A 26,312-nucleotide genomic window follows, 5' to 3' on the forward strand; every position below is an offset into this window, starting at 1 on the left:
AATGAGGCAATTTTGAGATTAAATGGACCGATTTTTCACGGGAAAACTTCACCAATCTATTAACAATATTCTGATAAATGTACAATAATACACGAAGAAATTTTTCTTAAAAAGTATGTGATCTTATACGTCTCTATAATAAATAAGAACTATCCATTATCAATCTTAAGGAAGTAAGTTTTAGTATTGTTTTCTATTAAGTGTATCCATTATATTTTATTATTTCTTCTTATTTGTATATCAGTACATCGGTTATTGGAACAAAAGCAATAAGTATAATTGAAATCTTGCAAAAAAGCATTGCATTGCACTTTTATTATTATTATTATTTTCCATTTAATTCGTATAACCTGTAGCTTACTTTTTTATATCGTATTAATGATTCACACCGACACGCGCGGTATCGCTTTGAAGTTACGGTCATAATGAACGTACAAGTATATAATGCGACACTCGTTCGCTGATGCTCCATCTCGCACACTCTCGGTGTATACCATTCACTTTCAGCGTTTTCCACTCTGTTTTCGAACCAATTGGCGATCTCGATTTTATGATTCGAAAAAGGACATTACCGTATCAACGTTACATTTTAACGAAAGCCTAACTTTTCATCTCATCAGTTCCGTACGAACGATAAAAGTTTCCGAACTTTGAATAAAACTTTTTGGAAGTATAATCATATTCGTCTAATTTCTCACTATCGGTGTCAATCTTCGATAAACGAAAGAACAAATCTTGATCGATTTAAGATTGAAACAATGTCACGTGGTACGGGTGTCTCATTTGCAAAGTGTGCTACGCATGCTCGTGATGAAATTCAACCAAGATAATCATAATTTCGAACGGTGATACGTTAAAAGGAATCCACCGCATTCTATCTAGGAACAACTGTTATTCGCGCGTAAATGCACGATGTATTATCGTTGGTCAACAGGGCGCTTGAAAATACCGCGTTAACTGTCTCGTATTTATCATCTCGACAATTTACCAGCTATACATTTCCGTGGAATTAGTACCGTCGTCCGTTTCCGAAATTCCGCGAGTGCTCCCATAGAAGTTCGCATTTGCAATTAGACGAGCGGCAAGCACAACGCTCCTCCAATCTCCCCCACTCCATCTACCCCTACCCCCGCCAGTTATGCTGATTGCTTGCCACAGGAAACAAGTTACAGGTTTCGGAATAATTTTGCACGAGCGATAAAATGTCTGCAGAAGCGAGTGAGAATCAACGTCCCTTTGTGAATTTAAACCGAATTCGCGGAGTCGCTGACCGCGTGCGTTTTATTGCGTGGCGAAACCACGGGGTGGGTGGGATTGTGACAAAGTGTATCGGTACACAATGTGTCACGAGCGCCGATAATAAATTCCCGCGTACGAGAATCGCTTTTACAATTCATCCGTAACTACGAATGCTCTACGATTTCGCAGTGGGAACAGTTTGATTCGCAAATTATTTGAAAATTTACTGAAAATATAGTTTCACCGTTGAATTTATTATTCGACGAAAACGGATCAATTTTCCGCGAACATTTTTAACCCAGGAAGGAAGTTCTCTATCTAATATCGAAAGAATAATAATATTTTGGTGATGTACGATCGAATGATTATTTATTCATTTTGTGTGAACACTTTTTTATTTAGAGAGGAAGTTATATGTTCGATGTTATAACGAATAATTGTTTGATGATACGTATTGTAGTTTTTCATACAGGATTATAGGACAGTCTTTCGTTTCACTTGCACACGACTCAAAAGGTTGAAGTTGAAGATTACCTGTTATCGATGCACTTTTTTCATTGCTTAATGATACCTATGTTGTGATTTTGTAGGGCAAATGGTTTATTGTGAAATCTTATTCGAAATTGTGAACAATGTAATTATTAACATTATCTTAATGTAATTTTAATACCAGAAACTAGTTCAATTTGAAGATTCATTATTTAATAAGTATAATATAACGTAAAAAACTATTTAATTTTACCAATGATTTTAAAACGTCTGTAAAAATCATTCCTTTCAGTTTTTGATTACTTTAATACAAAATAATTTGTTAGTAATTGTTTGAAATTTTTTTTGTAATTCAAAATAATAATATCTATTAGTAGTTTCCATTTAGCATAACAGTATTTATATATTATAACCGTTTGCACTTTATAAGTCCAAATTCGATCGATAGTTATTCAATTAAGCTTCTATTCGTTCAACATGAAATGTAATTATACAATTTGATTGTATAATTCAGATTACAATTTCTAAAAGTCTGATAGACAGTGAAGTGAAATACGAAAGGATTTGTGAAAATGTTTAAAAAACAAATGTTAAAACTCGTGTTAAAAAATCATCGTAAATGTTAAAGTCTTCTAAAAGAAGACTGACCCTGCAGACAAATAAAAACTTGTGAAAATTCTATTGCAACTGTACCTATTCAAGGCATATCTCCCTCCACCCATATCACTGCTGTTCTGTCACAGTTCACGTGGTTTTGTTTACACCGAATGTCTCTTCGCTAGGACCATTCAACGTTTTCTCAAGGCATTTACCGTAAATAAAATCTAACACTCGAATAAAATTGCCAACATCGAAAGTACTCTGCAATAAAAATGATGAAAAAATTGCTCGATACACAAAATGTCAAGTGTTGAAAAAATGGAAAATCTTTTTCACCGCGTAGCTTGCATATCGATGTTCATCGTTTTGACTTTCGTTGCTAACAAGGTTCGCGTTCATTCAGCACTGTATACATATTTTTCTGTTGATTCTTTGAAATTTTTCGACAGAATATAAAATAACGACCGCAACAATTTTAAGCATCCACGGCACGTGCATTGTATATACAATACATACCGCCGTGTCATGTGATAGTTTCGCGAACCATGACATCTGCGAAATAATGGAGATGGCTAACGGCGGACAGAATATCAGCCGCGTGATTTTCGACGGATATTCGTGAAACCTAATTAGACCGTCGCGAATGTGAACCATCGATCTCGGTCGAAAATCCAATTACATCTGCACCTATCCTCAATCCGTATAGTCATCCCAATGAGTAGGCAGAATTCCTGAATTGCTTGTCGACCTGCATGCATCGGTAAATCGCTTGCACGTCGATTACGATGAATCTTCAAATCATTTGGTGTTAAGAGCTATTGAATCGTAGGTTACCCTTTATCTCGTCCGAGAGATCGCGCTTTTAATCGTTCATTTGAACCATTTTAAGGAATATTCAATTCTAGAAGTTCTGACAGACGTTAGAGAAGAATTGTACTCGACAAATTTACGATTATTAAAAACTATGCATAATGATTTATCGGCAATGTTTGTCGACACTGAACCATTATTCGTACAAGCTTTCATTCCTTCGAGGTGTAATATAATTTAATTGTGTAATTTCGATTGTAATTCTTATTAAACGAAGAATGCATTGGATGTCGTTTCGTTATTTTATCGAATATTTTATCCAGGTATAACTAATTTTCTACGTAGATGGATCAAAACTTGATACAAATTTTACTCGTCTTTGACGTTTCTCGTAATTCCGAGAAATACGAGTTTCCTACACTGCGTGCACTTTGCGAGTGCAATGCATGTATAATTTCACTTTTGAGATTTAATGTCTGCTGGGGACCACACTTGATACATGTATGTATGTACGTTCACGAACACCTATCTTTCCACTTGGAGTGTTTTCACAGTACAACTCGCGTGAATGTGCATGCACTTAAATTATCATCGTTTGATTATCATTAGACCTCTTCATTATGCATGTACGAGGTAAATATGTGTACGTATACAAAAATGGCATGTACATAAAACACATGAGCGCTCAGGAGGCGAAATGCAGCAAGAAGGTCCCGTTTTGGAACTTAACCGCAGTTGTTGAAGTAGATACTTCATGAATAAACAAATGCGTCTTTATTGCATTACTTCTACCGCTAATTCTGTATTTTCTTCTATTAATGTGAAAGCGTATTGCAATCATAGTAAAAGGCTTTTTACTTGCTGAAAAAAATATATCTCCCACAATTGACACAGTGGTGTGCACTCTGGTGGGATTACTTTTGGTTCTCGTTGTTTCGTTACTTTCGTTCAAATTTGAAAATATACTATAGCAGAGCGATCAATTCGTTCGATCGGACAGTTAAAGAAATATATTGCACAAACTTTACCGTATTTCCCTGTTGTTTAACGTATTCTATTGATTACACTGTCTCTAAAATGTTTTCCAATTTTTCTCATCTCCGAAAACTTTTTAACGGAATTCACATTATATTTATGCATTTTACTGAATGTAATCGAAAAAACATGATCGAGAAGGTTCTAATGAAAATTAAACTCGAGTAGACTACTATGAATTTATAATTATTTTCTTTCTCTTCTCTATCGTATAGTTGTGGTTCACCCGATGTTTATAGTACCTAAAGTGTATGAAAATCAAAAGTAAACAGCGAAGGGGAAAAGAAGCTATTTATATTTAAATTCGAACGTTACAATTTCAATGTTTGACGCTTCATACGAATTATTTTTAAAGAAATTTAAATATACTCTGACAAAGTAAAGTTATTTATTAATTCGAAAATGTTTAATGTGTGATTTAAAATTCGTGTGTAAATTGATTTATTCGAAAATACTTAATGCGAATTAGTTAGAATTATCTGATGAGATTCGTATGCAAATTTATTCGAAGTAAAATTATTTATTTATTTGGAATTATTTAATGTAAATCAATTACAGTTCTCAAGGATTCATTTCGTAATGAGTTTTTATTTCATATAGATGCGTGTAATTTCAAGATGGCCCGCGTCGTTGTACGTTTCGCTTCTCGTTTATTTGTATTTTCCCGGATAAAATCAAATTTTCGATGCGTATGCTTAACGCGTCGAGCTGTGAATGCGTTTGAACGGAACAGTGATCGCGATTTCACGACTGATACGTCGTGTATCAAGTACACGGATGTTTATCGACGCTGCATATTGTTCCATTGATCGAGCAAGGTTTCGAAAATGCACTACCCACTTGGTCAGAAACATATTTTGCTTCATCGAGGGTCTAGCGAAGAGACGAAAAATTGTATTCGAATAATAAATGACGTATAAAAACACAGTATAATGATTCATTCGCGAAATATTCGATTGAGCGATCGCACGAATACGTTTTTATTCGTTAAACATGAAATATTCTATATTCTTCAAAATACCTCGATCACCATGGAGACCTATCACATGTACATATATACGTCTACCAGAATATAAATCATATCAAAATGTTTGTAAATGATGGTTTTTCTTGTTCTTAGTATCACGTACTACCTACATTATTAATTTTATCAATTAAATCTGAACATAGTCTAAAAAGATCCTAAAATAAAAAACGAAACATTGAGTTATATTTTTGATCAATGAATATATGTATGTTCTGAAAGTCCGATGAATAATATATTTCCAAATCACGATTACGTGAGTCGATAAACACTGGAAAAAATAAAAATAATATTATTTTCAAACATTCTTCGTAGAAATGTAATTTCATTATATAATACAAATTTCGATTTTTATTCAACGAAGAATGGATAATTAATCTTTTAGTTTTTATTCATTATTTGAAATTTTCATTGACACAAGAATTTTTATCATTTTTAAAGTTTAATATCGCTCCTACAATCCGGGATGGGAAACGACTGGAAAAAGATTGAATAAATAAATTGAACGCAGTTGCTTTCGAGATTTGCGTCAGCAGTTACATAATAATCCATAATTATGCAGCCTTTCCACGCGTTAATGTTATCGATGCGAGATATTTTGATTCGTTAAACTTATTAATGATATCCTGATTTTGCTTCTACAAATGTTCAACCGTTTTTAGCTGGAAAACAATATGTGAAATGCAAACAGGACAAAAGAAGTATTGCCCGATACAATTTCTTTGTATCGAAGAAAGGATTAGGATGTGTCGTAAATGTTCAAGCAATTGCATCCAATTTCGAGAAGTACGTTCGAGGCAAGCGCACATAAATTACATGTCTCTCGAGCACCATTCACGAGAATGTATAGTAATTCTCCCTTTCAGGTGACAAAATTGGGACTGGTAGTTACCTTTCAGGTGGGATAGATTCGTCCGAGGAAAGTAAAGGGATTTACCGAAAGTAAACAAGATAATTCAACGGCAAACGAGCCTCGCATTACCTACGCTCGACTATGGCAACTTACAAGCAATGTTGTATACCTAGCGATGTGTCAACCGTTAGTGAAATATATAAATTTGAATACTTTTCAATATTTTTATTAAAAGAATGACGAAGTATTTCTGGTAAGAATAAGTCCAAGTATGACCTTATTCGGACTGTATTTAATTATAGATAGTTTGAATAATTTTTTCTAAATGGATTTCAACTTCGTATCAATAAGAATAGTCCAAATAAAGTCGTATTTGGATTGATTTTAAACCATTGATATTATTGTTACAAATTTTCGATGACAAATTTAATAATTTTAATTTTCATCAGTGGATGAAATCACTGCCAATAGAGTTGCATGTAATCGGTAGCACAATTTATACTAAAAATTATCAAAATATAGCAGCCCTCATATCTTGGAAACAATTTTCTCCAATTACTAACCATTTATAATAATTTACTTGAATTATTTTTATTATTTTAAAGTGGAGAATTTATCTCTGAACTTACACCTGCTACTAACAATTGACCACATAAGTGATGTCAAATAAATATATAAAAAAAGAGCTGCTGATACGAAAAAAGTATCATTTGATAAAGTTGAAGTGCTTCAGAGGCTTATTTTTCGATAATAAATCGAAAATAAATGTTCACAATAAATTCAAAAATAAATGTTCATAAGCAAAACAATGAAAGGGAGTTCAAGTTTTATTAAGTGGAATTGTACGTTTTCAATACGCGTAATTGCAATCCGTATTCGAACGAGTTCAATGACCATAGTTACTCAAGACCAATCAAGTTCGTAGTTACAGTAAAAGTAGTTTTATCGTTGAAACAATCGACTTTTTCCTTATAAAGCATTTAAGACGCTTAAACCTAATTAAAACAATTAGTTTCACATAAATTATACGAATGCGTAAAACTCTACATTACAGTACTTACGAGTTACTCTCGTTATACGAAGATCTGCTGCTTCATTGGAACATAAATTGTAAATGGAAAAAATGAATTTTTATTCGTTGATGAAAAAAGGAAGTGGTTTCTTTCATAGATAAAACCCACGATTTTATCGAATTTCGTTGATTCTAGAAAAATTATATATTTATTTAATTCAAGGCCTTAAGGTGTTTTTTAAATACTAGATAATAAAACACACATTTATTGGTTGTAAGGTGACAATATAACGTTTAAATATTAATATAGAAAAGTGAAGAACTAAGGAAACCATGAAAGATATCAACAAAATCAGAGTGCTCAATAGCAAAATTACACATTGTTGTAGCAAGATCGATATAAGAAAGGTTGTATCAGAAATAATATATTTAAAAAAAAAAAAGAGTAATTACCCAGAGATGTAGGACAGATCTAGGTTAGATCTGGGTCCAAAATAATGTTTTAATATTGTAGAAAAATTGATGTGACTATTATTGATTTCAAATAAAAAGAAGCATCTGCGTCTTCTACCTTTCAATATGTTCGTATTTAAAATACTTAATACGTGATTTATAGTTGTGGTTCTATCTATCCATCTCGAATTCTACAAATTGAGTAATAAGTCTGTGGAATGCACGTTAGACTATTTCAAGCATGTAATGTATTTAACTTGGTGAGGAAATCAAATATGTGCTACTCGTCTATTCTAATTGACTTCACGTCTGTCGGAATAAACTTGCAGCACATGCACATACCCGTGTCTGTAAATATTGATGAGAGGACAAATTTGTAGTTGTAACAGTAAACGCCTAGAACGTTTACAAATATACACTGAACACTGTTTTTTTGTAGAAATTAGTTTCTTGAGTTCTTTTTACAAATTCCTTGAGCATTCTAATATAGAGTACCATTCCAGCAACCATGACTTTGTTACCTTATTAAATCGTAATTTCAGAACATTTAAACTTTTATCTCTTCAACTACTTACAAGTATTTATCAATCTTTTTCGTATTTTAACGTTGGTCTCCTTGAAAAAGGATACATTTCTTTATCATTGGCAAACTTTTATACACGATGTATTTATCAATTTTTTCGTGTTTTGACGTTGGTCTCCTTGAAAAAGGACACATTTCTTAATCATTGGCAAACTTTTACATACGATGGTATCTGTTTACATATGTAGGTAGACGCGAATGACGAGTCTTTAGTGTAGTATAAGAGAAGACCGAGAGGATGTTTACGTTTGGATATCGGTTGCGAGAGAAGTACAATGAGGAGTGAATGGATTCTAAGAATACCCAAGGAGTTTTAGGTGCTCAGGGACACGTGGTAGAAATGTCTGCTGTACGTAGGTATGTTGAGAGCATAAAAGTGCAGAGCGATCGAGGATTGGATGCCTTGCGGTTTAATCGAGTTTAAAACCGAATCGAATCGAAAGTCGGTCCGTTTGCCACAGGCGAGCAGTTTCGGATAACGAATAAAAAATAAACCACATTTGACGATAACGAATGAAACGTTTCATAATAAATAAATAAAAATTGAACAATTCGATCGAATAAATTGCTATACATTGGTTTTATTTATTATCTTTTATTCGAATTAAATTTTTACCCACCTCTGGTTTACGAGTGTGAAAACGATACGTCGAGCTGCGTGTTGCGGTTAAAACAAGCGTTATTTTATCGTGTTGCATTTATTGTTAATTTATTTCGATTGAATTTATATCGTTTCTATTAATAAATTGTATTAATGAGGACATGTTACTATCGGTTACTCGGTGTATCTCTATATCCGACGTACCTATTGATTTCGTTTAAAAGGAAGGTGTAGTAATATACATGTAGTTACAACAAGAACGAATTTCTTCTAACGAAGACATGTTAAATAATAAGTATTATTATTTGCTCAACAATTCTTCCATAGAGTGTAAGGAAAATTTAATCAACACAAATTCAATGCATAAGCTTAGAAAAAACAAGAGATACGTTTATTAAAAAAGTGTATAACTGTACTCTTTAAAAGAAATTAAATAGTGTTAATCAAGAAAAAAAATTGTTCTTTAATGTACCGAAATTTTTTTAATAAATACATGCATACTTTTACCTATTTCCGTGAAAATAAAATATACAAATATACTATAAGTATACATATACAATTCTATACTATAAAGTGTACAAGTTAATTATTATATACCAAATCCATAGTAATAATTTTTTTTTCATTTCTTATAATCAATCTTATATACACAGCACTGTCAAGATTCCCAAAAACAATATGTTTCTAAAAATGATACCAATCTATCAGTTTTGTTTCCATACCCACTACACAATCATCTCACAAACTCACAGTATTGCAAATTGAATAATAACATTACTGAAATAGAAGGCATATTGCTCAGCAGCGTTCCTCGGCATCGGTTAAGCTTTTGATAAGCTGTGGCACGTGAAGCTTCTACACAAACTCAAGAATTTACTCCTTAGAGAAGCCTATCTTCTAATAAAATCCTATATTCAAGAAAAATATTTTCAAATACAACATACTCTCCGAATATGGTACAATCAACTCCAGCGTATCTCAAGATAGGATCTTCTCTACTTATTTTTAATAAGCACCCCTGACATACCAATTATTTCCAACACGATAATTGCAACCTTTGCTGATGAGACAGCTATAATGGCAACGAACAAAAATCCTACACTAGCATACAAAACATCTCGATCGAACTTGCCTACCAGTCTTGTTAAACCACGAAACACAAGCAATAATCTGATAAAGTCAAATGCCTTATTTCAAATATTAATACAAGGCTAATCAAATTTGGAAAATGTATCGCTTGTTAGATCATCGATCCAAATTTTTACTAGAAACGAAAACTAGAAGTAAGCGAATTATTCATTACAGAAAAAGAACAATCGTAAAATAGAAGACCAAAACGTGATAAACTACGCTCAAGACCACATTTGTCTTTATTAGATATTAATACTCAATTCAAATACAAGCGTTCACTACAGTTCATTTTTATAGAAGAAAAAAATAAATAACCATATTTATTTCTTAGAGAAAATGTTTATTCGTAACCTGAAATATACAAATTTACATTTAAACGAACTTCTGCATTACGAATAATATACTAATTTATATTTAAATGAACGTCCAACGTTGCAAATAAATCAAGAAATACCATCGAAACGATTGAAATTCGCGTAAACATTACAATTCCTACCCAATGCAATATTTCAATTCAAATACAATTTGTCGATCTCTGAATACATGGAGACACCACAGGTCTACTGTTTTACAGAAATACTGTTTTTACCCAGAGGAAAGAAATTCAGGACCGAAGAGATTAATCGGGGTTCCCGTGTGATGCGTTACGTAGCATTACGATTCATAGTCGATCGTAGTAGCGTTACGGCAGATTTCTCGACGCTACCACTTGCAATTAAGAACGAGAGAAAGAGTTGCACGTATGACGTTAGGTGCAAGAGGGAGGGGTATGGGGTGGTTATCCCGAGGTTCGTTCGCAAAGTAAATAAGTAATGTAGGTATGCGGTACACACCGGTTCGCGCCTACGTTCGACGCGCACGGTCCCGCTGCGCCAACCAGCACGATTATTCGCCCAAGTTTATGAACGCGCGAGCATAATAGAGCAATTATCCTCGATAGGATATGCAGGTAGCAACGGACGACTCGTCCTGTCGTGGCTACGCGCAGGGAAACGCAACCCGTACGAAACGTTTATTTTATGGCCAGGCTTAATTGTATGGCAAGAGGTATGGCTTTCTTGTCGCGATATTATATGCATGGCGTCCCACACGTGAATCCACTTCAACCATACGCGTTCAGGTTGGATTCACACCGTGCGACGCCGAGAAACGACCGTGGCACCGGAAGATTGCATTTTCGAGAACAAACTCGTGGGTGAATCCTCTTTAACCGAACCAAATTAGCGATCGACGACTCGTTTCGTTTTCTCGACTCGAACCCGAACGCTCTCACGTTTTCATTGTTTCTTCCTTTTTCGTTCCACTTCTTCCCTTATCGAGTAACTTCCGCTCGCTGAATTTTTTCACCTTTTTCACTGTCATTATTCCCATGTACACCGCATTAGGAATTCCTTTCGCGCGCTCGACGAAAAGGAATCGCGATCATTTTCTGTGCAATCTTACGTTTCAAGCTTATCATTCACAGATTCTTCGCGATCCAGTTATTCGGGTTATCGAAACAATTCGTGCATTTTGTTTTTTTTATATGGATTCTGTTACGAGCAGAGTAATTCTGGAATAGACGGATCACGTTTTGAAAAATATCTTACGAGCGAATAATTTGAAAATGTTAAATGTTATAATTATGGATTTGTATCGTGGATGATCTTTTCTACAATACGATACGTTTATAAATAGCTGTTTCGATAGAAGTTATGTTTCTTCGTTGAACCGATAGTAACAATTATTTTGATCGAAAAATTTGTTTCATTCGACAGATAAAGACTATTTCACAACAAGAAAAAATTCTTGTTCGCGCCAAAAATTAAAATAGTAATATTCGTCAAAATTTGGTAGAGTTACAATGTAAAATTCACGAACACCCTCGATCACTTTTATTATAACAAAACAGTACAAAATAGTTCTCTCCCTGAACTACCCTTATTGTTGTTTCTTTTTATACCTACTAACTTTATTACTTACTACTGAATAATTACTTTATTTTACTTGAAAAAATTGTAGAAAATAATTTAATCTAAAATCTTTCTATTATTGTGTTTCTATTATCTCTGTTATTCTTTTCCCATTTAGATGACAATTTGTCAATTCGTACCACGAAGAAATTGACTAGTTTCGATGAAAAGAAGTTTTCGGTGAACTCGTGGATTTGGTTGTTGAAGGTTTTTCAACTTAAGCCGTTTTGAAAGGAGCGGAACAAATGGTAACAGTGGGAGCTAGTTCTAGGAAGTAAAGAAGGTGAGGCAAAATAGCCCATTGTAGGTTTAACATTTTTTCTTCACTGCTCATCCCTGCATGTGGTCTACTATTGTCGTGCGAAGCACGATGCCCTTGCGATTGACTGGTGTTGGTCGTTCTGCTTTCAGATTTTTATGCAATCTCGCTAACCGTTGGATACACCGAACTCTTGTAACCGTTTCGTTACGCTGCAGTAACTCTCAATGAATTATTTTTCTACGATCTCAAGAAGAACCTCTCTTCCATGAAAATATTATCTTCTCAGGCCCCATGAGCTCGAACATTTTCGTCGATCCAATGTCTTTTTAGAATCAGGTGGTTAATTTCTTCGTCTTCCGTAATGAGTTTATTAAAAAATTGATAATTTCGATTCGTAAATAGAAGTACAATGGTTATACTCATTCTGCTTGATAAAGAATAAGATCTGCTAAGGAATAAGATATCGAGCATACTTACATATAATGGAATAATAATTCCACTGAATTGACTTTTTTCTGTTTTTGATTTTGCATTAAATGGTCAGTCGTTCGTATAATGAATTATTTATATAGGTTTCGAAAACAGATGTAAATAATTCACAACGATGAAGGCGAGCTTCTACGTGACATTCAATTTACGAATTGGTTTTCATTTGTATGAAATAAAGTTACAGATCTGCTAAATAGAGCTACTTTTCTAGTTAGTATATTGTTACTATTTACTCAATTTTAACTCAGTCTCAGTATTAGATCTTTGCTCAAATCATAAATCTACATATCTTTTTAAAACAGAGAACATACCAGAGCTACTTTTCTAGTTAGTGTATTGTTATTATTTACTCAATTTTAACCCAGTCTCAGTATTAGATCTTTGTTAAAATCACGTTTAACGTTTAAGTTGTGTTTATTGAATTTCGTTACAGAACTTCTAGTTTGTTTATTTCCCTGTGTCTGGTACGATAGAATTCACTAAGAGATATATCCCCCAGTTTTCTGAATCCCAGTGAATTCATCACAGACGTAAAGTATAGTGTGCAGCTGGACCATATGCGTGAGAAACTTCATCAAATACAGCCTGCATTGGTCAATAGAACCTATACCGGTATACTAGAGTACCTGGTACTACTGCATGACAGCGTCCGACCACACATCTCACACAACAACCTCCCAGAAACTAACTGGGTAACCCCAGCTGGTCTATGAAACTTTAGCTCATCCGCCATACTCTCCGAAATTGTCACCAGCAGATTTTCATTTTTTTTGTACACCTGGAATTTTCTCAGGGAAAATACCTTTCTTAATGAAAGCGCTGTTGAAAATGCCTCGAAAAATTTTCTCCGTTCGAGGACTCTACAGAGTAGTATGCAACTGGAAAGACAAGCTTACAAATCGTTGACAGAAATCTATAGCTGCAGACAGTTTTTACTTTGATTTAACTAACTTTTAATTTTAACTAACTTACGATTATCGAGGTTTAAGGTATGAAATCCAATTTTAGTTTTAACTGCCTAATAAAGAGTTGTAGTATTAAGGCGTGCTTACTTATTGTAAAACAATGAAAATTGTATCAACTTGTATCAGCAGTAAGCGATATTTGGAAAGGTTCGTCGACTTGGTGTTATAAATTGACAAATAGAATAGAATATTAGAGAAACTTGTGTCAACTTTACTAGTAATCGTCGATTTGGCGTTGTAAATATACAAATGGAATAAAATATTAGAGAAACCGTCAACTTTATTATTAATCGTGCACGAGTGAATCTTGCAATATGCCTTGCGTTATCCTGCGAGAATATCACTTTCTTTCGATTGAACAGTCCTGAATGTTTTCACAATAACGTAATTCTGCACATACTGAAATTGCGCAAGTAGACCTCGGCCGTAATTGTTTGACTAGTCACGAGAAATTCATAGTGAACAATAACGACGGTAGTCTACCATACGCAATGCATGATCTTCGAATGAAGGCAATTTTGAAATAAGCTGTAGCGAACCTTCTATTGATAACCAACGATACATTTGCTTATTGTTGCAGTAAACTCGTTGACACTGATTTGTGATTTTGTACCACGTGAAAGGTCAATGGTATAGTTCTCCGCTAGTCCCACTTTTTCACACGATTTCATCACTTATCGTATGGCTGAAACGTTAGATGATGTTACTACGACGCTATGACGTAGTGCGCAAATCATTATGGCGTCGATCGCGTGACAGCAGCTGAAACCTTTTGAAATATTTATCCTCGATGCGATTAACTCATATGCGATTAATTACTATGAAATACCAATTGTATGCTGTAACGACAGCTTTGCAACATTTTCAATTTATAATAGATTTATATCAATCTTGAATTAACAAATTATTATTCGGTAAATTTGCATCGTTACATTTTGAACAAAATTTGTATAGAGGTATACGCGATGAGTACGTACGATAAATAGAGCAGTATTTTGTCAATAGTTATAATAAAATGTATGGAATGCAGCGAAATGTTAAAACTGTGTATCACGTACAAAATTCGGGATATTTTTATGTATATACGTGTGTACATATTGTACGAATAGAATTTGCAAAATACCTATGACATGTATTCCGATTTATTCTCAAAATGCAATGACACGTATTTGATAAATTTTCATAAAGATTAGTCTCGTCATGGTCAGTTAAATCGGTAAATTTTTTCGGTGCTTTGTCATGCAATCGGTGACACAATGTCTCTACTTAAAAAATGTATGTATTTTCTTTACGCAATTGTATTTATTGTCATCTAGCGTTTCAAAAGCGCAATGAACACGAGCGTAACGCGCGAAGAGGAAGAGGTAGTGTGAATTGTGCCACTGACCTCTAATGCGGAACGAACAGTCCGTTTGACGTGAAAGAAGCGAGAAACAAATTGTTAGCTTTTGAAATTGATCGCCAGCTGAAAATTCACGCGAAACCCGTTTACTTTGCTCGAATATCTCCCGAAGTTGACGCAAGTGTAAACAAATTGTTTCAGCACTCACGTTAAATAAATGAGAAAATTCTTGACACGTTACACTCGAATTGGTCTCAACAGCGACACGTAATTCGTTGTTATCAGTGATGGATGGTCTTCCTGATCGTGTCGCGTCTTTTAGCGATTCATCTCTAGAGGCAAAGTTTTTACACCATTTCGGTGTAGCACGTCGGCTTACCGCATCTACGCCAAATACTTAACATATTTTACGAAAAACTCCTGCAGCCCTCGAGCAGCGTTTAAATTCGTGGAGCACACAGACTCTCTGTGTGCCAAATTGAACATCCATTTTCGAAAGGCTTAAATACACGGGCCAAGAGTATTTATCGAGTCAGCGTACATCAACTGATTAAACGTCGTTTAGTACGTGCGTCGTCATGCAAGTTGAAACCTGTGCGCAGCAAAATACTATACGCGAAACAATTCGTGGACGTGCTCCTTACTGAAAGCAACACGAACTATTGTAATGACTCGATGTACTCTAGCTCTATTGTGTATTATTACGCAGACCCCTTTCGTATTAGATTAGTTTTACACTTTTTAAAATGGGGTTTCTTCGATCGGGCAATATATACTTTAACGACGTTAGACTTTCAGCTTCTTTTTAAATAGAAATTCCTAAAATTGAGGATTAAGATTACTTTTCCATTTTTTTTCATACAGTGCCTCTCGGATACACGAAGAAAAGTCACTTCGCATGAATAAACTCGGAGTTGTTTGACAGTCGCAATCGTGGTATGTGAAGTATGCACATTGAATTTCTTTCACTAATAAAAATGTACATTTTTCTGTTTTCTATTGTATTATACTTTCATGAGAACATTATTAATTCTACGCTCGAGAGGTGACTCTCGGTCATCGTTAGGTTTGACGATTTTTATTTAAGTTTGATTTCTTCGGAACTCGAAACGTTGATGTAATAGACAAGTTGTTTATGTATAATCTAACGAAGTGTAGAATGGCACTTTCAAATGGCTATAAGATTTTCTTATTTCAAATTAGTCCGTGATTATCGTTCAGTTGCATCTTCGGTGTCGGTATGAGCTTGGACAAAAGGAATATTATTTTCAAATTGTTTGAGCCTAATAAACATGAAATACGATCTTTCTAGAGTGTATAAACATTTTATTGAATTATATATTCTCCATTTTGGAAAACGAAATGACTTTTCGAACAACCTAATATAATAGATTTGTATGATAATTTGTATGTGAAATCATATTAAGTTAGCTGTAAGAAATACACCAAATGTGCGTAAAATAGTCTTGAATTGCTAATTGGTCACAGCAAAAAAGTCTCGAATGGAGAGGGTTAATAGATTGGTGAACTTTTATCGTTAAATAAGTCCAAATACGGTCTCGTTCGAACTGCAATAATTTTCGGATTCAAGTGACAGAATTATCTCCATTCCCTCGTCCGACCTTTTATGTCTACGTAATGCAAGTGACAGATCGACTTGTCTACAGCTGAGTAAACAAAAACCAGTTGACCATCGAGTGTGACCCTGGTTGTACGTGGGGTTGTATTTCATCCAATAAGAAAAATACGAATTTGTCATTGTACATTTAAGAAACAATTATCAATGAATCGATAAAATTTTCTTCGAGAACATAAATAAAAATGTTACTTTTCATTCAATCTTTCTCCCTTAAAAATTCAAAAGGATTCATGATCACCAAAAGAATTCGTAAATCTTGGAAACGTTATAATACTTATTCGTTTAGCGATTTAATTGCACTGCTATTCAGAAATATTCACGAAAGAATCTTTTCTGCACCCACTTTTTTTACTTCTTTTTTTGTCTTTGTAAATTTCTCTTTTCACTCCAGTAAAATACGAGTAACAATACCTGTCGATTCGACATCTTGTATACCGTAGAAAATAGGTATACAGAAACATCGGTAAACCTAGTGTTAAGAGTTGCCGTTAAAAGACAAATAGAAAATTATATTAAATATTCAAATTTCATGAAGCGACAACACCTGCGCAAAAATCGATACTATTATATTTTACTGAGAAACTGTTCCTTTCACTTTCATAGCGTTGGCAATATTCAAAGTGACAACTGTCATTATACGTCCTATATAATAAAACACGTTACTCGATTTACGTTTTCATCGAAAAAGACAATATTTAATATTTTCGAGATCGTCGATGCAATTTCAGTTTGCACATGTTTCGTGAGAGCTTATACATACCTGGACTTTGGAAAAATACTCGACAACTTTTATTCGATAACTTTTTCTCTCACTCTCGTAGTTTCGGAGAAATTCAAGGTGGCAATCGCTATTGATTTACCCTGTATAATATTTAACTTTTACCGACACTGTACAGTGAAGGATGTCTGTTCACGTTGTCCGGTCGGGGCTGATACAGAACGTCAAAACATCCTTTCAGTGAATGCTCACCGACGATAAACTGAACAGTGACGGACAGTGTGAATACCTCCAGGCTACATCCATTGAAGAATATTCCGATGAACTGTCGCCCGACAGATAGTATGAATCCACCTTTAGGCTGCGCGAGAACATTCCTTCGCCGTGAAACAAGATATGTACTACTTCTTTCGATGGTAAGGCTAATGTTTGTTTTAGCCACACGAACGACGTGGCGAAACATCAACAGGTCGTTGTACTTCGTTCGCGCAAACTTCTAGGAAACTACTAATATTCCAAACAGAAGGTATTTGCGCGGCAGCTCCTTCTGGACGATCCCCGTTTCCCTCACGGGTTTTTAAGGACCTCCAGCCTCTTAAACGGAAACGTACTCGTATTTTCTTTGTCCTCGCGGTTTATTCGAACTGCGGTAATTTACTACCGCATTTATACCATATTTCATCATTTTACCATCAAATATCGATCTCGTTATTTAAACGTTTAAAAACGTTTCAATGTGATTTTAACCTGGACGTAAATATTTAACGTATGTATTTTCTTTCAACTTCGAAATATAAAAAAAAAAAAAATAGTTGGAAATGTTTGGACACAAGATGGACATGTGATTTAATAACTGTGCGAGGGTGGATATATTTTTTGGTGACGAGATCAATGAATAAAATGTTCTTGATTGAGTAGACATTTTTAATGTTTTTTTCGCTCGAAGTTTCGATCGTATTATTATTGGTATTCTTCAGCAAATATTGAAATTTTTTAAGTTATAATTTTAAGCATGAATGAACGAAATTGTGTACAGAGGTTGCAAAGGAATATTGAAGTGAAGAGTAGAGGGATAGTGTGAACACCCTATGGAACATCTACTCCCTATTAATGTTAAAATAATAATATAAATGTTGAGATGTGAACGTATGTAAGAAAAACAATCACTAACGATGAAAAATAAACAATAAATACAAGTTAACAGTTTAAAATTTATCTTAAATAAAAACGTTGTGGAAAAAGTAGAAGGTAATGATGTTATATTTTTAATATATAATAAATTCATTGTACACTGGACTCTATACATGATAAAATGCAATGTAAAGTGAGCATGAGTATTATTTAATTCTAGATGTTAGTGACTATCCATTCAATGACTTATGTGAATAATTTTTTTTTCGTGCGTTTGTATTATCACGTACAATATTATTATTTAAGAATTAAGTGGAAGTCGAGATGTTTCGTAAGGTATACACATTCGTATATCAGTAATGTTTCTCTTTTTTTATTTTTCTAATCTTCCAATACTCTTCACCTTAATATTTGTTTCTTTTTTTGTATACAAGTCAGTTCATTTATATTCAGAACTATAAATATTAGAATTATGGAAAGAACCCTTCTTCAATTTTGATGAAACTTAGCAGGTTTATAGAGCCGCCAAAATAAGGAATACGTATTTTTTTTAGCAACAATAATATAAAAAGGAGCGAAACTACATTCACAGTTTTACTTCATAATGCCATCTCAAAAATGATTGAAGTTTTTCAAACAAATTCTATATGGTTTTTGATGGAAAAGAAAATACTAGTAAAGGGAACGAATGAAAAAGTAAAACAATAACTTTTACCACCTATATTTTCAAAATGATCGAAAAGACTACATCGGAAACTATTTTTGATTTTCAATTCACAAGTCGCAAGCATACTTATTTTGTATTGATATACATGTGGATATATATTAAAAACATAAAATCAGTAATTGTAAAAATTTCTTTCAAAGAGTCAATAACAAGCACGACAGTATTTTCATATAATCTTTTGACATTCTTATTAATTATTTTTTCCCGATCTGTACGCCGTGTGATTCTTCAGAACAATAATCAAACGAAATATTCAGAATTTGTTTAAAAATCTTCCTTCCACATTCAACCGTTTTTAAGATAACATTAAAACGCTACAACAGTGGAGGGTAGTCACCTATAAAACCTGAGTTACTACGGCTAAAAAGTCTTTTAATTTAGATTGCTCTAGAAAATTACAAAATTTTATCAAAATTAGGAGAGGGGAATATTTCTTTATGAGTGTACGAAGCACACGGTTTTAGTAAAATATTCTACTGCTTTTGCTCCGAGATTGCATTCGTTTTTTCAATTTTTGGTCTCAAAGGTAATTTTGCAGCGCCTGGGTTAAGTCAGTGTCTATTATGCAGATTGGTAACCACAATAGCTAGAAGGACAGGCACGCAAGACGAAATTTCGAGCCCGTCATAAATCTTGCATACAATTGACCTAAACACGATCGATCGACCTACATTCCACGTTTCATAACTATTTACCAACGTTTCCTACGTGTTTTAAATTTCAAGACGCCCAATAATGTTTCTTCAAAGTCTGCAGAATGCGATTTTTCGAATGCAAATTCGAGCAATCAATATCCTTTCAATAACGAAAACGAGAACTCTCTTGCGGAATATTTTCTGTAACACGTTACTCTTATATCGAAACAGTGAAACTTCGAATCCAGGTAAATGTTTCGAATTGCGAATAAAAAATAAATAACTTTTTATCCGTTAGTTTTTGAGTAAAACTTAAAATTTGTATTATAGAATTGAGTATTTCATAATCAGTAAATAAAAATTTACTTCTTCAATTGAATAAGCATTGCGAATAAATCGAATTTAGTGAATACAATTATTGTTTATGACTGCATTGAGATTAAAGTTAAAATCGAGCGAAGGATTAGTAGATAAATAACTTTCATCGATACGTGAACAAAAATTTAACAACTTCTGAATACATCGAGTAAATTGTTATCCTGCTGGTGAAAATATTCACTATAATATAGTTTTATATATATTCACATAATTTTACAAAATCGAGGAGAAATATTGTAACGCCTCTAAATATAACAATTTCCACAATAGACAAGCATGTATTTTATTAATGTAAAATTACACGACAAAAAAATATTTCTATTACTATATTAGTAAATACGTGAAAAATCATGAAAAACGAGGAGTGTGTGGTTTCGGTGTATACATATTTACTAAAACCAGTGCAAAGGTACGTTATAGTCATCGGAGATGTATTTGGGGTAGCACTGTCAGCAGTACAACGCTTGTAAATGTACATTGACGTATGTGAATGCGCATACGTGTGGTCTGACCACTCACTGGTTAGGTTTTAAATAGAGCACCCTGAAAGTTACGCCTGTACATTTTACCTGCCTCATATCTCGGAAATAAATAGAATTATATTATATATAAAAAAAAAAGAAATCGCTACGTTTATGGTTTTGTAATACTAATTCTTATATTCAAGTAATAATTTCGATTCTGGATTTTTCCTAGGCGAGATTGGATTTCTCCCTCAAATGAGAACAAAATTTTTTTTATTTGTTATTGTATCTTCACGAAAGTATCATCACTGGATCGATAACGTTATGTGTGTAGAAATAATTTTTCAAACGAATTTATTCGAAGGTGTACATATTTGTATCGTTCAGAAATAATTCGTTTCACTTATAATTGAAAATAATCTGAATAAGTGTTTGTTACGTTTTCATAAGTTAAATAAGGTACTAAACATATCCTTTTATTGGATAATGTTACTACATATGTCAATACATTTTGTACTTTGTTATTTATTCAATAACCAAATGGAAATTTTACGATGCTAATGCCTCGTGCACAGAGTGTGTGATTCTACAAGGCGTGCCCAGCGAATGGTTAATCACGTGGAATAAACTATTTATAGGAAAAAAGAAATAAACTTCATTCAGTATAAAGGAAAGAATATGTTTTCCTGACAAAATTCACCATTGATGATGAAAATTTTACCTTGAAACGTATCAGGATAAATGTGATCACAGTTGTTTCCTTTTTTTAAAGGAACCTTCGTTGTTCAGACAACAATATCTCAAATGAAGTAGGGCTCCGATATACAATAAATTCTGCTGCGTGGAGTTAAAGAATTCTTTCCAAGCGTACATATCTATTTATTTGGAAAACCGAGAAACCAGTATCCAGGTCCCAGAAGGTCCAACTTCGAGTGGAAGAAGCGATTCGTTCGTGCAATTGACTTTCTCCCTCTTTTCAGATCTTTTTATTAGGCTACTGCTTCTGATGTATTTATTTACGCTCGCTTACGCTACTTCCTCGAGCGTGTACGGTGCATGTACCTACATGCTTCGACTTTCCAGCGGCGCGCCATCGAAAAGTTTTTCACAGCACGCAAACTTTTCACCGCAGTGGTGTACAGATCATTGCCAGTATACGAGATACTAAGGGCCGATATTGTATTTCGAGCATAATTTAGCGAATTCGCTGTGCAACATTGTCTCACGAGCTTGTACTACATAAAACGAGACGCGCTGAATTAAAAAGTTTAATTAAGAATCTATCCTTTCCCTGTGCTTGAATCACCAAAAAAATTGATTCACATTGAAATTCTTTTCGATCGTTTCGATTACTCGAAAATTCTCTTACATCGATAAAAACGTATGTACGAATATCAGTATGCTCGTACGTTGTTTGTAAATAGAATAAAAATGTAAATATAGAATTAACGCGCGAGCGTATTCACGTGAACATATTTTCGCGGCAAGAAAACTCTCTTACATCGATAAAAACGTATGTATGAATATCAGTATGCTCGTACGTTGTTTGTAAATAAAATAAAAATGTAAATATAGAATTAACGCGCGAGCGTATTCACGTGAACATATTTTCGCGGCAAGAAATCAAAATTTAATTGGTTTGCATTATAAATAGCTTGTTCGCGTCTCCACTCGCATCCAAGTACAAGCATGAGCGAATGTACAAATAAGATCGCAAATGAAACGTCGACGGGGCGAGACGTTCGTACGTTTTCGAGCGTGCATGCTGTTACAGCGCGGAAGTGTTGTTACACGGTTCTCCGTAAACGAAAGCGCATCGCATGAATGGTGCACTGGTTACCGTATTTCCGCACCCGACAGCTGCTGAATATTCGCGAATGTTCCCCGCGTGGTGTTTGTTGGTAATTCTAACGATGAGTTTTGTCTCGATGTTGAGAAATGTAAAATTCGGTACAGCCACGGGGGTCATGTTGATATACTGTACTTGTGTTTTATTTAGATTGCTCGCCAATTATGTCGGGCGAAATGTTACCTTTCCGTTTTATGATTTCACGGAACAATGAAAAGCAAACAGGAAAGAGGTGTTCTAGAATCGAGTACCGAAGAGATTATACAGGAGGTTTCAAAACTTGTGGACATTACTTCAAGGGCAAATTAGGACCTTGTTTTTCAATCGCAGATATTTTTGTTCACCAGTGATTTTCACGGTAAACTCTTTCTTCGAATGTTTGCAAGTAACGTTTCTTGTTTCGTGTACGATCTCGCTGTTTGAAAATTGTCAACAAAGTCGACCAATAACTGATACTTTATACAGCAGGTTTCAAAACATGTGGACATAACTTCAAGGGCAAATTAGGACCTTGTTTTTCAATCGTAGATATTTTTGTTCGCCAGTGATTTTTATGATAAACTCTTTCTTCGAATGTTTGTAAGTAACGTTTGAAAATTGTCAACAAAGTCGAACAATAACTGGTACTTTTGAGCGGACGAGGTTTACGATAAGGCGTTTATATATTGTATATATATATCCTGAAGAGATTTGAACAATTGGTATAATACAGCTATAATCCGGAAACAAGGTCATGTTATAAGACATATATGTTTATACGGACTTTTTCTAATTTCAGTGTGCTAAATTCGTCTCTGAACTTATACCCGTACAGTTTTGAATACCCTGTATGTACAAGGTAGTCGGTAAATAATGATACAAACGGGGTCAGGAATATTCTATGGTTCGAAACAAAACGAAAATCAAAAATAATGAAATTGTGTTGGATTTCAAATTGCATTCGACAATCGGTCGAGTACGCGCGCAGTTAACTAATAATCGATGTTACGGATTTCGTAACAGATGACTGTTGCGATCGTTTTTGCGTATGGTGCAATATCAGGCGTTATTTACTATCAAAATACTCCTATTTCCAACTTGTATCATACTTTCGATTTCTACTCGTTGACAAACGATCGCAGCAGTGATCTGTTACGAAATCCGTAATATCGATTATTAGTTACACCTGTACTCAACCGATTTTCTAATGCACTTCTCTCGAAAACGTAGCCTTCAATGCAATTTCGTTACTCTCGAATTTCGTCTATTCTGAGCCGCGGAATCTTCCTGATCCCATTTATACCATGACTTACGGATCATCCTGTATAGCGATCCTCAGTTTCAAGGGGAAAAATCGGATTTGTCAGCTGCCTTCGATGGAAGAACAGTGAACGGTTTACAACATCCAGAGTAAACGAGATAGGACAACAGCGAGCGACTGACCGAAACTTTTAAATGTAACATAACATTTTTTATACTTTTCATTACATTTTAATGAAAGTTTTATCGATGGATTGGCAAGGATTTTTTCTGATGAAAGTGAGTCCAATCGTGACTTTATTCTCTGACTTTTGAAATATTTCGAAAAGAGTCACGCTCAGATTCATTTTCATTTGGGAAATCTTATCGATTCATCAATAACACTTTCGTGAAAATATACTAAAAAATATAGAAATATTAAGTTAGATGTAAAAACGTTGTTCACGCTACAAAACCATGAACAGTGATTCCGCGCCATGAATCAGAGGACAAAATCCTGCCTTGAAACCGAAGATGATTATTATAGTCCCGGTTTCTCTAACAAGGGAGATCGCTTAAGTGTAAATCAAAATTGTAAATCGTATTATGAATTATTGGTCGTTGGCTGCCAAAACTTGTCGTCACAGGTAGAAACGTTCCGTGGTAGTGCTTCTAATTGAAAAGGTAGGGAAGACTTTCATAACCGGGTGGCCGAGGTCTTTCAAACTGTCTTGAAATTAAATGTATAATGCCATAAAGTGGCTGGTATGTTGTAAAAATTTTGTAGCTCTGGAAAGACCTGATTTTAAAGCCCCACTCCTTTTGCAGCTATACTCGAAAATGTATAAAAGTATGATACATACGAATTTTCCACTCGTGTTTCAAACAATCGTCATCAGAACCAGGTTATCGACAATTGTGTAGTACTGTATGGACGTAATCTGAAGTTGTTCGTATGGAAAATTATGCGTGTTCTGTGATATAGTGGTAAATTTTTAACAGAAAAATAAAATGGTTATACGTTTGTAAAAATTTGGCAGCTCTGGAAAGACCTAATTTTAAAGCCCCACTCCTTTTGCAGCTATACCTAAATATGTATAAAAGTATGATACGTACAAACTTTGCTATATTTTCCGCTTGTGTTTCAATTAATCGTTATTAGAACGAGGTTATCAACAATTTTGTAGTATTGTGTGGACGTAAGCTGAAGTTGTTTGTGTGGAAAGTTATGCGTTTTTTTTGTGATATAGTAGTATATTTTTAATAAAAAAATGAAATTCAATCCAATTAATATAATTAATATTTTAATAGCATATAATTATGAAAATTGCACCAAAAGTGATAGTAATGCTTAAGTACAACACACCAGTCACTTTATGGCATTATACCTTTAATTTCAAGACCATTTGAAAGACCTAATGCCACACCCAACAAACGTAAGGAATATTTAACAATAGGTATAGAGAGTTTCCAGGTAGGTGTATTTCCCAGTGTAGTTTCGGTCACGCGGTTATGAAAGTTTTCTCTACCTTTTCAATCAGAAACAATACCGTGGACCGTTTCTACCTGTAACAACAAATTTTGGCAGCGAAGGACAAATTAACAATACACGTCCATAATATAGATAGCTACTATATTACATACTTCTACAACTGTTCGCGTATATTCCAAAAATTCAAGTTCCGCATTAAAGCTGATTCTATTTTACCAACGCTAACATTTATTGAGGAAATCAAATAAAAAATTTAAAATATACGTATTTTCCATATTGGTCTATATGGAAGTATATCTTCATATTCGCAAATTTATAAAGATGCAAAACAATGAATTGTATACAAAAAGTATAAAAAGTGAAAATTTGTTAACGTAGTCTTTAAACAAATTGATATTTTACAAAACGGTTTGAGAGCATAAATGCGTTATTCAAAAGCACGCAATTTTTGTTTAGACTACTTTTCTCTAGGTTTTATCATATACGAAATATCGAGGAAAATGTTTTTTCGCCCCCAAACTTGAGAACTGATTTCACCCCCTAGATATGGATAATAGCAGATAAAGAAAAGTACGTGTAAAATATTTTTAAAAGAACTATATCATATGTAAGTTTCATTAAACTTGGCGATTTACACTTGAGTGTGATCACGTCGACGAAGAAAAGAAGTATATACATTACAGAATTGAAGAAAAGAATGATTTCTATACTACTGTATTCTTATCAACTCATAAAGCATTGCCAAATTATTTCTTCTTCTCAACGTATGTTTATTATCTACAAAAAGCACGTGATATACAAATAAATTTCAATACTAATAAATAAATTATTTTAAATCTCCCGTAAGTAGGACGCATATATAACAAGTTAAAACTATCCATTGAATAGTTGTCAGTAGTAAGATTTAATTAAAAATGTTTAAGATTAAAATTAAAAATTAAAAGCTTGAAAATTGGAAACATTGGATATATTTTCCATAGTTTTATTCACATTGCTTGGTATTTATAAAATTTTCACACTTTTTATCCTGTTTTCGTTAAAAATAATAAAAGCTAGCAAATTTTATTGGATATTTCGTTTGCTTTAAGGGGGGTAACTGTGGTGCAGAATCGAAAAAATTGAGAAACCTTTATTTATACTTTTGAATGGGTTCATTATTTAAAAATTTATTCCTAAAATCTTATTTCTAAATTCGAAAAAATTACGAAGTTATAGAATATG

General features: G+C 33.8%; 1 protein-coding gene and 1 long non-coding RNA gene across 14 annotated transcripts in view; one reads left to right on the forward strand and one right to left on the reverse strand.

Annotated features, from left to right (window-relative positions):
• LOC143143539 (uncharacterized) overlaps positions 1-6,168 on the forward strand; it is a 44,378-nt gene extending 38,210 nt beyond the window's left edge. For both annotated transcript variants that reach the window (XR_012991177.1, XR_012991176.1), the window contains exons 2-3: positions 5,860-5,983; positions 6,064-6,168. This is a non-coding gene — a long non-coding RNA (uncharacterized LOC143143539). The remainder of the gene's footprint in view (positions 1-5,859; positions 5,984-6,063) is intronic.
• LOC143143536 (uncharacterized) overlaps positions 1-26,312 on the reverse strand; it is a 297,264-nt gene that overhangs the window by 123,708 nt on the left and 147,244 nt on the right. The window lies entirely within an intron of this gene.

This window comes from Ptiloglossa arizonensis, chromosome 2 (genome assembly GCF_051014685.1).
Source record: "Ptiloglossa arizonensis isolate GNS036 chromosome 2, iyPtiAriz1_principal, whole genome shotgun sequence".
Taxonomy (NCBI): domain Eukaryota; kingdom Metazoa; phylum Arthropoda; class Insecta; order Hymenoptera; family Colletidae; genus Ptiloglossa; species Ptiloglossa arizonensis.